At 38.5% G+C, this 17612-nt stretch overlaps 2 non-coding genes across 2 annotated transcripts; both read left to right on the top strand.

Moving 5' to 3' along the window:
• The first annotated feature begins 1145 nt into the window (after window positions 1–1145).
• Window positions 1146–1249, top strand: LOC114403951. The gene has a single exon (XR_003664718.1). It is a non-coding gene; the product is annotated as a small nucleolar RNA R71 (small nucleolar RNA).
• A 15957-nt stretch (window positions 1250–17206) lies between these two features.
• Window positions 17207–17313, top strand: LOC114404016. Its single transcript, XR_003664777.1, has one exon. It is a non-coding gene; the product is annotated as a small nucleolar RNA R71 (small nucleolar RNA).
• The last annotated feature ends 299 nt before the right edge of the window (window positions 17314–17612 follow it).

Genomic DNA, 17612 nt, shown 5'->3' on the forward strand with positions numbered 1-17612 from the left:
AGTATATCTTGGAATTTGCTTTATTGCATCCAGCAGAGGTATGTTTACTTCTACTTTTCTAAATGTTTCCAAGATCTCCTTCTCTGTGTCTTCCATTTTTTTGGTGGAAATTTCTCTTGGAGGGAATGGAAGAGGGATATGCTGCTTCTCTTTAGAGTCACCTGCATAGAAATTTAGGTAACTTACTCTTTACATTTTCGTTTTTGGCATCATCTTTTTCTGGAGTAGAGTGAGGTTGGGCAGGTTCATTTGTTGGTTGAGGTTCTTGACACTGCTTTCCCGATCTCAATGTAATGGCACTCACATTTTTGGGATTCTGGACAGATTGAGAAGGTAATCTGTCATAATTCTGGGACTGTTGTTGATTTAACTATGTAGCCAATTGTCCCATCTAATTAGTTAAGCTCTGAATGGAGGCTCTGGTCTCTTGTTGAAACTACATGTTTTGTATAGTCATTTGCCTCACAAGTTCTTCAAGGGAAGGTTCCGGAGGAGCATCAACTGTTTGTTGTTTCTGGGGCTGTTGTTGCTGCTGTATTGGTGGAGGAACGTATGGTCTGCTTGGGCCAGTAGCATTTTGAAAATAAAGTTGTTGTTGTTGTTGTTGTGAAGGATATGACCATCTAAGGTTGGGATGATTCCTCCACCCGGGATTGTACCTGTTGCTGGAGAGGTCATAATTGTTCTGTTGTGGCTGATTTTGTTGCTGAGATTGAGGAGGTCTATTGTAGATGTTTGCAGCATAAGCTTCAGGCTGTTCAATTGCTTCAGATTGTTGCATAGAAGGGCAAAGGTCTACATGGTGGTCGGCAGAGGAGCATAAACCACAGAGTCTGGCGATAGGTGCAGATTTTTGATTCACGGCCAGTTGGGTTACCAGGTTAACCAAGGCATCTAGTTTACCTTCAAGCTTCTTAGTCTCGGCTGATGAAGATGAATTCTTGGCTACTTCATGCACTCCTCTAATGACAATAGCATCACTTCTGGCACTAAATTGCTGGGAGTTGGAAGCCATCTTCTCAATTAAATTTCTGGCTTCAGCAGGGGTCATGTCTCCAAGGGCTCCACCACTGGCAGCGTCTATCATACTTCTCTCCATGTTACTGAGTCCTTCATAAAAATATTGGAGGAGAAGCTGCTCTGAAATCTGGTGGTGAGGGCAACTGGCACATAATTTTTTAAACCTCTCCCAGTATTCATATAGGCTCTCTCCACTGAGTTGTCTAATACCTGAAATATCCTTTCTGATGGACGTGGTCCTGGAAGCAGGGAAAAAATTTTCTAAGAATACTCTCTTGAGGTCATCCTAGCTCGTGATGGACCTTGGAGCAAGGTAATATAGCCAGTCCTTAGCCATTCCTTCTAAGGAATGAGGAAAGGCCTTTAGAAATATGTGATCCTCTTGGACATCTGGGGGTTTCATGGTGGAGCAAACAATATGGAATTCTTTCAGATGTTTGTGTGGGTCTTCACCTTCAAGGCCATGAAACTTTTGGAAGCAAATGGATCAGTCCTGTTTTAAGAACATATGGGACATCCTCATCAGGGTATTGGATGCACAAGCTTTCATAGGTGAAATCAGGTGCAGCCATTTCCCTTAGAGTCCTCTCACGGGGTGGAGGTTGTGTCATGTTCTCAGAATGTTCAAAATCAGAATGTTCAAAACAATAATGCTCGAAATCACAAATAACAGAATGCTCAGGATGCTCAAAAGGTACTAAATGATGTCTAACTAATCTATGAAATGTCTTATCTATCTCAGGATCAAAGGTTTGTAAGTCAGATGGATTGCCTCTAGTCATACACTATATTCAGCATGCACAACTAGTTGCCTTCTTATGTAAGTAACAGTGTAGGTTTGAACTACAACTACCCTCAAATGATATCCAAATGACTTGAAATTTTGTGAGCAACCTTATAAAATGATGAGAAGATAGCACAAAAAATTTCAAACAGAAATTCAAAGTCTAACTATAGAAGCTAAAAATGACAAGTTAAGAAAAATAAGAGAATAATACTTGGAAAATAAAAAACTTTTGACAGAATCGCAATTTTTGGAAGAAGGAGACCTCAGCCAGCCTTCGGTGGGCTACCATGGCATGGGAAATGTTTTTCTACCCCAAATACATATATAATAATTGCGATTGTGATAACCGGAGCAAAAGTTATGGCCGTTTGAAGTTTTGACAAAAATCAAATCTGCTACTTTTTGGAACTTTCAAATCTGACCAAACTAAGGGCTCCAGCTATTTTCCCCACAAAATATGGATCAAAAGAAGTGACCACAAAAGAATTCAACCAAAAATAACAACTATAGCTACCAAAACAAAAAATCCCAATTAATTCAGTAGGGGTGGTCTCTAAAATCCGTCGCTAAGGGATTTCCACTACTACCCTATTTTCCAGCAAGTGTTCTATTCAACAAAAGTGGTCGCTAAATCCGTCACAATATACTATTCACAGAAAAATACCAAAACTGAAATAGGGGAAGCGCTGAACAGAAAGAAACTAAAACAGAACACACAATAAACAAAATAACAAGGTACTAAACAATACTAACACAATACTAACACAACACGAAAGAATTAAACACTAACACGACACTAGCTATTATGAACCTTTGGACACTGCTCCCCGGCAATGGCGCAAAATTTGATCGAGGCCTTACCTAAATCAAATAAACATTAATAAGTAGTAACTAGGAAGTGATCCTAGGTCGTTTCCCAACGAGCAATGATACCCCAAATGTTCATGATAGATAGTAGGAAAATAGTAACGAATAGGGGGGGGGGGGGTTGGTTCCTTGTTGTAAATTAAACAGCGAGTAAAATTGAATTAGAAAATATCAAAATTAAAACATGTTGCTCCCCCTTGATTCACAAGCAAGTCTCTTATCCTAGGTTACGAGAGTTTATCCTTATTCAGTTCAACCACTTAATCCAACCCTAAATTAAATTACTAAGCGAAATTCAACATAAGGCATTCATTATGTGATTAAGCATCACATACACCAATTACTCATAAACGATCATTAAGCATGAACGTGAATTAAGCGTAGAGACAATTAATCAAGCACTAAGCATGCATGAATTAAGAGCAACAAAATCAGAGTAATTAGTGAAGAGGAAAAACTGAACAGAATTTAAAAGTAATAATAGAACCTCAAAGAGAACTGTGCTTGATCCTCAAGAGAAAACAATGTTGAGGACTCAGCCTCCATTAATCAATAGAGAACGAAATTTTATTGCTGAAATGAAAAGTAAAAGTTGGAATTCCAAAAAATGAAAAAAAAAAGGTGAAAGAGAAGAGAGGCCTAAACTAGAACCTCGGTGCTGTTATATAGTTTTCTAGCCCCAAAGTTTACAAATCTATTTTAAATCCAAGCCCATAAATAAAATAAAATCAAATCTAGATAAGATAAGATACGATAAGATCTAGATGAAATAATATTTAGATGAGATCAAATGTAAATAATATCTAGATAAGATAAGATAAGATAAGATAATATCAAGGAACCCATTTTTGCAACAAATCAATGCATGCCTTGCTTAAAAAGTACGGGGTTGTACACAGGGTATCCACACCATACCACCCCCAAACCAATGGACAGGCATAAATTTCTAACAGGGAGATCAAGAGAATTTTAGAGAAGATTGTGCATCCAAGCAGGAAAGATTGGAGTACCAGGCTAGATGATGATCTTTGGGCACATAGGACTGCCTACAAAGCACCCATAGGAATGTCTCCTTATCGGGTTGTCTTTGGAAAGGCATGTCATCTTCTAGTTGAGATTGAGCACAAACATACTAGGCAGTGAAGACCTGCAACTTCTCTATGGATCAAGCTGGTGAGGAAACAAAGTTGCAACTGAGTGAGTTAGATGAGATCCGCCTAGAAGCGTATGAGAATTCCAAGTTCTACAAAGAAAAGACCAAGAAGTTCCATGATACAATGATAATTAAGAAGGACTTCATGGTTAGGCAAAAAGTGTTATTGTATAATTCTAAGCTTGGACTCATGAGTGGTAAGATGAGGTCTAAGTGGATTGGTCCTTTTGTTGTTACTAATGTTTTTCCTTATGGTACAGTTGAGATCAAAAGTGACTCCACAAATAAGAGCTTCAAGGTCAATGGACACTGACTTAAGCCATTCCTCACAAACCCTTCTTTAGTGGACGTAGTGGTGGAAGAAACTTCCTTACTCCACCCTACTCTTCCTCCACCATGACTTAGGGAGTTTTTCTTTTCCTATCTCCTTCTTTACTTTTATTACATTTGTCCGATTCTATTTGATGGTTATATTGCTTTTAATCTTTTTATTGTGCTACATTGAGGACAATGTGTTGTTTAAGTATAGGGGGGAGTGTTCTTTGGTTTTGGTTTTGCTAGTTTTGTTAGTTTTGTTTGTGTTAAATTTGTTAGTTTTGTTGGGTTTCTAGTTTAATATTTTAGGTCAATTCTGTTTTCATGTACAACTTTGCATATTTTTCTTTGAATTATAGGATATGTTCAAGAAATGGCTAATTGTTCTTGTCGCAACCTACCCTTCGGCGGGAGGGCGACGCGTGACTCGCGGGAGCGTCTTCCAAGAAAGAAATACGCGCGGAGTCGCCACCAACGTTTATTCGAGGAAAACGTCGGAAAAACCGAAAAAAGGCGTGGTCTACGAACTTTAAGTGAAAGGTTCGGGAGTTGTATTTACGCACGAGGAAGGTATTAGCACCCCACACGTCCGTCACAAGAGACGGCAACCTTTAATCAAATTTGCAAATATGACTTCAATTTATGTTATTTTCCCTTTTTACGTTCTTATGTCTTTTTACGCCTTTTTATTTTTATCTTTTTGTGGTCAACAAGGGTGTTTCTCTTTGCTCCTACGTATTCCTCAATTGTGGCAAGGAAATCAGACCTACGTAGTTCTTTGAGAACAAAGTGTTTAGTTAAGTTATTTTTTATCCTTTTTTGCAAGATATGTTTTTATTGAATGAAAGATCATTTTAAGGCGTTTGACCATTAAAACAATCTGTCAATTCTTTTTGAAAAGAAAGAAAACATTAAGGCATTGGACCATTAATGATCTCTTTATCTTTGAAAAAGGTAATAAAGTTACATGTTGATTTTAGGCCTTTAGAAATCTACATTAAACCAATAAAAGAGGAAAAGACCATTTCAATGTGTTGGACCTTTAAAAATGGCTTTTTTTAGGCGATGACAAAAAGTTTCGTTTATGAATTGATTTTAGCCTTAGTTTCACTTTGGTTATTAGTCGATTCCATTAAGAAAGGGAAATCCCAAAGAAAAACGTCCGATTGATTTTTTTTATTTATTTTACTAAAAGGTATTTTTTATTATTATATTATTATTTTGCCTCTTTTTGGTTTTAAACGTGGTTACGGCATGACCGAACGGTCGGATTTCATTTTAACAGAAATTAAAGGATGTTATAATACGAATGATCGGTGGAAATTTATTTTATTTTTTATTAGGCGAGAAAATGACTTAAATAAATGGCTAAAGCACGTCAAAAAGGGGTACGGAAAGTAAACGAAATGAAAATAAAAGCACGCGAAACAAATGAGGACCACTAAGGGTACATAGAATGAATTGAAAAGTTCGATTTCGGGAACTTATCGGTTGAAGACCAAAGAACGACGAAGAATGAATGAAGAACGACAAAGAACGGTTGAAAATCTTCGCGAAAACACCCACGGAAACGTCACGAAAGCGTTAAGGAAGCACCTCGGCTTGGATTTTCTTCACGGAAACAATTTTTCTCACTAATTTTAAGTGAATCTCAGATACCAAGAGGGTTGAACATTTTTGTTCTTCCCTCCTACCCCTATTTATAGGAAAATGAGGGAGGAGCTTGCCACCCAGCTCGCCCAGGCGAGCTAGGTTGCTTCCTCCAGAAGGCACCGCCTTCTGGAGAACTTCCTGGAAGGCCCAAGTAGGTTTGGTTGCTATTTGCACCCCCTATTTACTAAATACACCCCCTTGCCTTTTTTGCTGATTCTTTTTTCGTAACGTTACGGAACTTTACGAATTACGTAACGATACTTGTTTTCTTTCCGTAATGTTACAAAACCTTACGGATCACGCAATCATCCCCTTTTTTGGCTTCCGGGATGTTACGGAACTTTACGGATTGTGCACTAACACTTCCTTTTGACTTCTAGCATGTCTCGAAACTTCACGAATTGCTTAACGATGGGTGCCAAGTACCTCAAAGTGGTCATACGAGGGTCGCATCCCAACAAACGGATGGTCCTCGGACAAAATTAGGGTATGACAGTTGCCCCTCTTTACTTGTCTTTTATTGGAGATAAAAGGGAAGTAAAGATAAGACACTAATTTCGTTCGAGCGAAACACCATTTGGACGGTGAATCTCCTTGCCAGCGGAAGCCTTAATCAACATAAACACTACTCTTGATTTCTAGGTTGAAATCGCTGGTGCTGGCAGCTTGAACATACGAACTTGTATAAATTACTGGGAATTGGTCACTACGCGTTTTGAGCAGAAAGTCTTACTGAATTTTCTAGACATCTGGACTAAAATTATGAAAAATGAACCAAGCTATTTGGATTAAAGGAAAAAAATAAGAAAAATCACACAAGTTGGCAGAAAAATCAGTGTCCAGGAAAAAAAAGTGAAAGGGAAGTGTGCTCATTGTTTTGGCTCGAAATTTTTTCTATAATTGGTGCCTATTTTATACCAATCTTAGTTCTGAAATTTCAATTGAAAATTATTGTGAAAAAAAGTGTCAAAACTAGAGGTTTCTTGAGTCTTTTTTTTTTTTAGTTTTTTCTACTATACTCTAGAGCCATTCTAGGTTTCTCTTTGAGTCCTAGCTTGCTTTTGTGTGCTTTTCATTGCTTTAATTGTTGTATAATCCTTTAAAATTTGTCTTGTTAAAACTCTATTGGTTTAGCTTTCATTTTATTTATTTTTTTGTCTTTGGTTATTGCTTGTCTCTTTTTTTCCTTGCTTGTGAGTTGTCATATAGGGAATTGGAAAGGAGGATCGGTGCCATACCTTGAAGAATTTGAGTCAAGAAGCAAGGGGCCTACCACCTTAAGAGCTATTGGACTAAGAAGCACTCCAAATTGAGTGAAACACCAAAGATAGAATAGCCACCACAATTGAGGACTTTTTTTTTTTTGTAATTTTGTAATTGGCAATTTGCTTTGCTTTCAAATTTTGTAACAAAAAGGCCTTTCATTGGAAGTAAGTTGGGAGCCTCCAATAGGTCACCCTACTTCCATTTGTGTGTAATAATTTTAGGCAATTTTCCCTTAGGATAGTGGGTGTTTTGTCGGGAACCTTAAATGAGGTCATCCAAACACTCTTAGGATCTGCCTAGTTTGCATTTCTTGAACTTTAATTTCTTGTTTACTTTCATAGCTTATTTCCTTTACCCTCCATTGTCAAACCACCTAGATTGCTTGCCTTTTACCAATTAGTTTTTACCTTATCTTTCACACCTCTTTTAGTGTTTATTTTGGCTAGTTTCAACCATAGTTTCTTTGACCTTTTGTTTTCAAACCCCCAACAAGAAAGAATCACAACTTAGGAACCAACATAAGTCATCATTTATCTAGTGTTAATGGCAAGGGTACTAGTCATAAGGACCCTATATCTAGAATCTTAGATGAGTTGAGTTCCCTCAAGTTATGGAAATAAAAAGGAAAAGAGAGGGTAAAAATAAATCAAGATGAAAGGGAACAAATAAGGGAAGAAGAAAGAAGGAAAATACTAAAAGAATTAAGAAAAGAAAAACATGTCTCCTATAGTAGTCATAACTCTTGCAAGAGCCTAAGTGAAGAACTTTGTGTCTATTATGAAGGAAGGCATAGGTCACATCTTAGACCTCATTCCCATAGGCGAGAAAATGAAAGAAAACCTCAAGAGGCTAACATTAACCTCACATACTTCCATGGGAAGGACAATGTAGAGGCTTACTTAGATTGGGAAATAAGGGTATAGCAAAAACTTAAAAGAAAGTCTACTTTAAAATCTTATGGCTCTCATTCTTATCCAAATAAAGACCAAGGTCTAAGCATCTTAGGGGCAGCTCCTTCTAAGCCCAAAGATGATAAGGGGAAGACAATAGAAAAGAAACCCCCTAAGGCTAGTAGGCAAGAAAAGACTAGCTCTATAAAGTGCTTTAAATGTCTTGGAAGAGGACACATTACTTCTCAATGCCCCACCAAGAAAACCATGATTATGAGGAGCCAAGACATTTATAGTAGCCAAGATGAGGCTACTACTTCACCTTCCTCTAGTGAAAGTGAAGAAGCAAAAGGGGAAGAATCTAGTGAAGAAATCTACCCCTAAGAAGAAGGACAACCTTTAATGGTTAAGGAGGAGTGTAAGGAGGTAAGTGTCTCCTTCAAGAGGTTAGCTAATAAGGAAAGGCATTTTGAAATAAAGACAAATATTAAAGAAATTTCCTCTCTTAGACAACCTCCACATTTTCTCCTTTGTAAAAAGATACTTGTTAGCATTGCCACACCTCTTGGGCTTCAGTTTATTCCTCAAGTAAAAGAGTTGTTGGATGATGGTTTGGTTTGCAAGAGCTTAAATCCTTGTGCTTTGTTGGTGCCCAAAATAGGTATTATTAGGCACCAAATGCCAAAAATAGGTGGTATGATGAATATTTTGAGTGGTGCAACCCTATTTTGTAAAATCACTCGTGCACCCAACATCTTCATGATTTGTGTACATAGGGACTCATTAGGTAGGTTTGTTCTTATTTTTAGTTTCAATAAAAATTTAGGTACTCATATGGGACACCTTAGGTTTTTCATACGTTTTGGTAGGAATAATCAACATGAAAATACAGAAAAAGGTATGTTTTATTGCATTACTTTTCTTAAATTTTTAAATAGTGATCAAGGGCTTCCCATGAACCCTAAATGAATAAAGGTCATTCCTGAGGAAGCACTCATTATAGCTTCTCATGTCTCATATTTTTCTATACTTGTAGCACCACTCATTGAGTTGGTGAGGAACCATGTTCCTTCATGGGAAGATGCTCAGGAAATGGGTTTTCAGACATTGCCTTACTTCAAACAAAACACCACTAATATATATGTATTTTTTTTTTCTTTTTACAGTTGTTGAGGAAAAAAGCCCAGAGTTTCAAGAACCTCGGGATTTGAGGTCAAATCCTTTTCAAGGGGGAGAGAATGATGCAATCCTACCCCGTAAGGGCATTGGATAGAAGACTAGGGCTAAGTATGAGTCCACTTATCTTTGTACATATCAGATTAAAGTTTCATTATTTTAGGGCCTTGTATTTAGGACTCCATAATGTAGGTAAGGTACCCTAGAAATGTAGGATTTTTCAGCCCTTATATTTTGGGGCACCTAGACTAGTTTTTTGTATTAGGGGTAGTTTTGTAATTTCACATGCATTAAGTTAATATTTGATGTGTGTATTGAGAAATAAATTTTATTAAATTGGGAGAAGCCCAATCCAATTAAATTTTAGTGGAGAAGGTGAGCATTTGCTTGCTACACCCCATTGCCACATCATATAGTCATAATTTCTGCATGTCCTTCATGCTTTACATGCCTCATGACACTTAAGCACACTTAGTGGATGATCGAGGCCGTACCCGAATCAAATAAACATGAAAATGCAGTAACTAGGAAGTGATCCTAGGTCGTTTCCCAACGAGCAGTGACAAACCAAATGTTCATAATATACTTGCAGTAACAGTAACGATTGGGGGGGTTTTGGTTGTTTGGTAATTAAAGAGCAGAACAAGTAAACTGGAATACGAAAATACTAATATTAAAAACGGGTTGTTTCCTCTGATTCAGAAGCCATTCTCTTATCCTGGGTTATGGAAAATTCGTCCCTAACAGTCAACCACTTAATCCAACCCTGTTTCAATTTACTAAGCGAAAATCAACTTAGGGTTTTCAATACGTGATAAGGCACCACATACACCAGTTAGCCCTTCGTCCATTAAGCATGAACGCAAGTTAGGCTCAGAGGCAATTAATCGAACACGAAGCGTGCACTGATTAATATTCACAAAATTGGGATAACTGGTGAAGGGAAAACTGCCAGGAACCCACATTACAAGCGAAACCTCAAAGAGAGTTGGGCTTCGTCATCAAAAGGAAACAACACCAAAAAATCTAGCCTTCCATGGATTCAAACAGAAAACGCAAATGAAACATGAAACAGAAACATAAATGAACAAAAACGTAAATGAACAGAAACGTAAATGAACAGAAACGTAAATGAAAGTAGAAGAAGAAGCACGAATGAACTCGTAATTAGAAGCAGAAAACGGAAATTTGCATTAAGAACGAAAATTGTAACAAGGGAACAGAAAAATGTGAAAACCTAAAACCAAAGCTCTGAATAATGAAAATAGCAGAATAGAATGCCTTGCACGAATCCCAAGGCAGCTATTTAAAAAGAGTCACTCAAAGTCACTGGGCCCTATTACAATACTCTGGCCCAAAACGAAATAAACACTGAACAACATAAAATAAAATTGCGAAATTTCCTAATTAGAAATTAACTAAGGTAAGCGCTGCTTTATTTGCCCTCTTCAAGTCCACAACTAAAATCCGGATTAAGCCCAATGTTTCATTAATTCCTGAAATTAGATTAAAAACATCAAATTAGCTAAATAAGCCCAAATAATAAAACTGCCTAATTAATTGACAATTAAGACCAATCAATAATTAAAATGGTGCAAAAAGGGTTTAGAAAATAGAAGAAAATGATGGCACATCAAAACCCCCCATACTTAGCCTTTTGCACTCCTGGGCAAAATGAAACAAAGAACAAAATCCAAGGATATCAAAGAGAGACAAACAAACACATTCATATATTTCTCAATGAACATCAAGGAATGAAAGGAATGGGTAACATCTAACATAAGGAGATCCAAAAAGTCAAGACATTCATGAAAATCATCCAAGCAACCCAATCATGGGAAAATAGTTAATCAGCTCAAGAATGAAAAGTGATAAAGCCTCACAAGATATACACTCTATCTCTCAAGTGTCTAGGCTACTATTTACCCTCAAAGCACCCATGAAAGCAAACACCACATAGACTTGGCAAGATTCTAAAATTGACAATCAACCCACAAACACAAGCACATGAGGATCAAAAGGTCTTTTAAGGTTGTAATGGGGCCAAGGACAAGGTATGGAGAAATATGGAATAAGTGGCTAAATCCCAAAGGAATAGAGGAGCAAAGGGGAATAAGTGCATATTAAGAAAAAAATAAGAAAATAAAAAGAAGTAAAGATAAAAATTAAACATGAAGAGTAGAACCAAGAGTTTCATCATTCTTGTGCCATTTAAGATCTTATTCACTCAACTTTATTGCTTTTCTTTTTCTTTTTTCGAATTTTTTTTTTGAATTTTTTTTTTATTCTATAGCCTTTGAGAAACAACATTTCATTTAGCATGTCCAACATTTAACCAATATACAATGTACATCAAGTATGGCCGAAAATACATCATGAAGCATAGCCAACAAAACAAGTTGTCCAATGAAACAAAAACCCCCCACACTTATTCCCAAAACAATTCCAAAGCTCCAAAATTCCTTAAGGATATGGTGATATCATGGTTTTTCACTTAAGGCTTGTAGTGAGCTTCAAAACAAGGAAAGGGAAACAAGGCTCAAAAGGGCTATCAAAGGAATTAATTCAAGGTAAGTCCATTTGGCTAGAAGCTTATAAGAACAAAATTGCCTCAATCATTTCCAAATATGCATGTGAATTAGGACGCATCAACAAGAATCAAGCCAAGGCTATTGTGCAAGCAATCAATCGGGCAAAACACACCAAATGATTATGATGATGGATGGCTCAAATTCTCACAAAGGTAAACTCATCACTTTCAAATTGAGCTTTCAAAACTATCATGACATGTAGAGAAGAATCAAGGATTTCAAGTCACAAAATGTCAAGAACTTTTATTTTCAAAACAATTAGTCGTACGTGCACACAAAATTGACCCAAAATATTAAACTGAAAATCCGACGAAACTAACAACATTAACAAATTAACACAACTAACAAATTAACAAAACCAACAAAACTAGCAAAACCAAAGAACACTCCCCCCCATACTTAAACAACACATTGTCCTCAATGTAGCACAATTAAAAGATTAAAAACAATTAAATCATCAAAGAGAATCGGACAAGTGTAATAAAAGCAAAGAAGGAGATAGGAAAAGAAAAACTCCCTAAGTCATGGTGGAGGAAGAGTAGGGTGGAGTAAGGAAGTCTCTTCCACCACTACGTCCACTAAAGAAGGGTTCGTGAGGAATGGCTTAAGTCGATGTTCGTTGACCTTGAAGCTCTTGTTTGTGGAGTCGCTTTTGATCTCAACTGTACCATAAGGAAAAACATTAGTAACAACAAAAGGACCAATCCACTTAGACCTCAACTTACCACTCATGAGTCCAAGCCTAGAATTATACAATAACACTTTTTGCCCAACCACGAAGTCTTTTTTAACTATCATACTATCATGGAACTTCTTGGTCTTTTCTTTGTAGAACTTGGCATTCTCGTAGGCTTCTAGGCGGATTTCATCTAACTCACTCAGTTGCAACTTCCTTTCCTCGCCAGCTTGATCCATAGAGAAGTTGCAAGTCTTCACTGCCCAGTATGCTTTGTGCTCAATTTCCACTGGAAGATGACATGCCTTTCCAAAGACAACCCGATAAGGAGACATTCCTATGGGTGCTTTGTAGGCAGTCCGATGTGCCCAGAGAGCATCATCAAGCCTGGTACTCCAATCTTTCCTGCTTGGCTGCACAATCTTCTCTAGAATTCTCTTGATTTCCCTGTTAGAAATTTCTGCCTGTCCATTAGTCTGGGGGTGGTATGGTGTGGATACCCTGTGTACCACCCCGTACTTTTTAAGCAGGGCATGCATTGTCCTGTTGCAAAAATGGGTTCCTTGATCACTAACAATTGCTTTAGGTATTCCAAACCTGCAAAATAGATTAGACCTGACAAAGTCTGCGACAACTTTAGCATCATTAGTTCTAGTGGGCTTGGCTTCCACCCATTTTGAAACATAGTCAACTGCAAGGAGAATGTAAACATAACCAAAAGAGACAGGAAAAGGACCCATGAAATCTATACCCCAGACATCAAACACCTCACAGAATAGCATAGGTTGCTGAGGCATTTGTTGTCGCCATGTAAGTGTATTTCCTGCTCTCTGACACTGCTCACAAGTGCTACAAATCTTCCACGCATCTTTAAAGATGGTGGGCCAATAAAAACCACAATCAAGCACTTTGCGAGCTGTCCTTTGAACACCCAGATGACCTCTCGGTGCGGAAGAATGACAGAACTGCAGGACTGAGTCAGTCTTATGATCTGGAATACACCGTCTAATGACCTAATCACTGCACAATTTCCACAAGTAGGGGTCATCCCAAATAAAATGCTTAGCATCACTTTTAATTTTATCTTTTTGGGCTTTAGATGCTAAGGGAGGAAAAACAGAAGCAACTAAATAATTGACAATATTAGCAAACCAGGGAGTAGAAAGAGAGTCAGAAATACTATACAGTATATACAAATGATCATCCTGGAAATCATCCCGAATAGGTGAATCTGCATCAGATACACGTTCGATCTGACTTAAATGATCAGCAACTAGATTTTGTGCTCCGCTCCTATCACGGATCTCCAAGTCAAACTCTTGGAGCCAGAGCATCCATCGGATCAACCTAGGCTTAGAATCAGCCTTCTTCAACAAGTACTTTAGAGTTGCATGGTCAGTATAAACAATAATGCGAGTACCAAGCAAATAAGATCGAAATTTTTCAAGAGCAAAAACTATGGCTAGAAGCTCTTTCTCAGTAGTAGTATAATTTGCTTGGGCAGCATCTAAAGTCCTAGAAGCATAATATATCACCCTGGGAAATTTATCAATTTTCTGAGCAAGGACAGCCCCCAATGCATAATTTGATGCATCACACATAAGCTCAAAAGGGGCTGTCCAGTCGGGTGCCTGGATGATGGGGGTGGTAGTCAGCGCTCTTTTGAGGCAATCAAAAGCCTCTTTGCATCTGTCATTAAAGTCAAACTCCACCTCCTTTTGCAACAAGTTGGACAATGGAAGGGCTACTTTGCTAAAATCCCTTATAAAGCGCCTGTAGAATCCTGCATGACCAAGAAAAGATCGCACCTCTCGCACACAAGAGGGGTAAGGCAATTGTGAAATAACAGAAATTTTTGCAGGATCTACTTCAATACCCTTATTGGAAATAATGTGGCCTAAAACTATACCTTGCTCAACCATAAAATGACATTTTTCAAAATTTAGAACAAGGTTAGTTTCAATGCATCTATTCAGAACTTTTTCCAAACTATTCAAACAACCATCAAAAGAGGATCCATATACAGTGAAATCATCCATAAACACCTCTATGCAATTTTCTAAAAAATCACTGAAAATACTAATCATGCACTGCTGGAAGGTACCAGGGGCATTGCACAGGCTGAAAGACATCCTCCTATAAGCAAAAGTGCCGAAGGGGCAGGTGAATGTGGTCTTTTCCTGATCCTCAGGAGCAATAGTAATTTGCATATAACCAGAAAAACCATCAAGGAAACAGTAGTGGGATTTACCTGCCAGGCGTTCAAGCATCTGGTCAATGAATGGCAGGGGAAAATGGTCCTTTTTGGTAACCTGGTTCAGCCTCCTATAGTCAATGCAAACTATCCAATTGTTCTGCACCCGAGTAGGAATCAGCTCCTCCTTCTCATTTCTGATCACTGTGAGGCCAGTCTTCTTCGGGACTACCTGGACGGGACTCACCCATTGGCTATCGGAGATAGAATAAATGATTCCAGCTTGCAAAAGCTTGGTTATCTCCTTCTTCACTACATCAAGAATCACCGGGTTGAGTCTTCTCTGTGGTTGTCTTACTGGTTTAGCTTCATCCTCTAAATTTATTCGATGCATACATGTGGATGGGCTAATACCAGGAATGTCCGCCAGGGTCCAGCCTATAGCCTTCTTATGCTTCTTGAGAACTGACAACAACTTCTCCTCTTGCTCATCAGCAAGGGAGGCAGATATAATCACTGGAAAACTCTTGCTATCATCCAAGTAAGCGTATTTTAAATTTGATGGCAGAGGCTTCAATTCTGGTGTGGTCGGCTGGACAGTGGTGGAAGGGGATGGTTTCTCAGCCTTTACCTCATAAAGAAAGTCAGAGGTATGTGTACTTCCTGAAACATGGTTAGTCCTATCTGACTTTATAAAATCAATCTCAAGAGGTAAAACACCATCACCAGGCATGCAATCAATATCACTCTCAGATTCACTCTCAGCATCAAATTCAGACATATGATCAAGTACAATTTCAGACTCAATGCATGAAGAGTGAGAGGCATGCAGATTAGAATAAAGATCAGTCATGTATTCATCAACAACATGGTCAATTATTTCAGCACGAAATACATAAAGATCTTCAGATGGGTATTTCATAGCATCCAGAATATTAAAATGAACAGTTATATCACCAAACTCCATGGACAGTGTGCCTGCATAAACATCTATCTTAGTTCTAGCAGTTTTCATAAAGGGTCTGCCTAGAATGATGGGAACTGATCCTTGAGAAAATCCATCTTCCATATTCAAAATATAAAAATCAATAGGGAAAATCAGTTCACCAACTCTAACTAAGACATCTTCTATGAAACCAACAGGGTAGGCAACACTTCTATTAGCTAAATGAATTACCACATCAGTTGACTGCAAGTGGCCTAGAGATAGAGAATTAAAAATAGACAGAGGCATAACACTAACAGAAGCTCCTAAATCTAGCATGGCATTGTCAAACTTACTATTCCCTATGATACAAGGTATGCTGAATGTACCTGGATCTTTGCATTTTTCAGGAATTTGAGGAACAGATTTACCAATCAATGCGGAGACATTTCTGCCCATGCTAATCCGTTCACTTCCTTTAAGCTTCCGCTTATTAGTGCACAGCTCCTTCAAGAATTTGGCATATCTTGGAATTTGCTTTATTGCATCCAACAGAGGTATGTTTACCTCTACCTTTCTAAACGTTTCCAAGATCTCTTTCTCTGCCTCTTCCATTTTTTTGTTGGAAACTGCTCTTGGAGGGAATGGAAGAGGGGGAATGTGCTGCTTCTGCAAATCAGAATTACATGTGGAAGAAGATTCACCTGCACAGAAATTGTTAGGTAAATTTTTGTCATCACCTTTTTCTGGAATAGAGTGAAGTTTGGCAGGTTCATTTGCAGATGAGGAAGGTGCTACGGGTTGAGGTCCTTGACATTGCTTTCCCGACCTCAATGAAATGGCACTGACATTTTTGGGATTTTGGACAGCTTGAGAAGGCAGCTTGTCAGAATTCTGGGACTGTTGTTGATTCAATTGGGTAGCCAATTGTCCCATCTGATTGGTTAAGCTCTGAATGGAGGCTCTGGTCTCTTGCTGAAACTGCATGTTCTGCATAGTCATTTGCCTCACAAGTTCTTCGAAGGAAGGTTATGGAGGGGCCTCAACTGTTGGATGTTTCTGGGGTTGTTGTTGTTGTTGGATTGGTTGAGGAATGTATGGTCTGCTTGGGCCAGCAGCATTTTGGAAGGAAGGAGCAGGCTGCTGTTGTTGTTGCTGAGGGCTGGACCATCTGAGGTTAGGGTGATTCCTCCATCCAGGGTTGTATCTGTTGCTGGAGAGGTCATAATTGCTCTGCTGTGGTTGATTTTGCTGCTGAGGTAGAGGAGGTCTATTGTAAATATTTGCAGCATAAGCTTCAAGCTGCTCAATTGCTCCAGGTTGCTGCATGGAAGGGCAAAGGTCTGTATGGTGGTCAGCAGAGGAGCACAAACCACAAACCCTTGCGACAGGTACAGATTTCTGATTCAAGGCCAGCTGGGTTACCAAGTTAACCAATGCATCCAGTTTGCCTTCAAGCTTCTTAGTTTCAGATGATGCAGATGGGTTTGTAGCTACCTCATGCACTCCTCTAATGACTATGGCATCATTTCTGGCGCTAAACTACTGGGAGTTGGAGGCCATCTTCTCAATTAAATTTCTGGCTTCAGCAGGAGTCATGTCTCCAAGGGCTCCACCACTGGCAGCATCTATCATACTTCTCTCCATATTACTGAGTCCTTCATAAAAATATTGGAGAAGAAGTTGTTCTGAAATCTGATGGTGGGGGCAACTGGCACATAGTTTCTTAAATCTCTCCCAGTACTCATACAGGCTCTCTCCACTGAGTTGTCTAATACTTGAGATATCCTTCCTGATGGTTGTGGTCCTGGAAGCAGGGAAAAATTTCTCTAAGAATACTCTCTTAAGGTCATCCCAGCTCGTGATGGACCTTGGAGCAAGGTAATACAGCCAGTCCTTTGCCACTCCCTCTAATGAATGAGGAAAAGCCTTTAGAAATATGTGATCCTCTTGGACATCTGGGGGTTTCATGGTGGAGCAGACAATGTGAAATTCTTTCAAATGTTTGTGCGGGTCTTCACCTGCAAGGCCATGAAACTTTGGAAGAAAATGAATCAGTCCAGTTTTAAGAACATATGGGACATCCTCATCAGGTTATT

This window comes from Glycine soja, chromosome 20 (assembly GCF_004193775.1).
Source record: "Glycine soja cultivar W05 chromosome 20, ASM419377v2, whole genome shotgun sequence".
NCBI classification, from domain to species: domain Eukaryota; kingdom Viridiplantae; phylum Streptophyta; class Magnoliopsida; order Fabales; family Fabaceae; genus Glycine; species Glycine soja.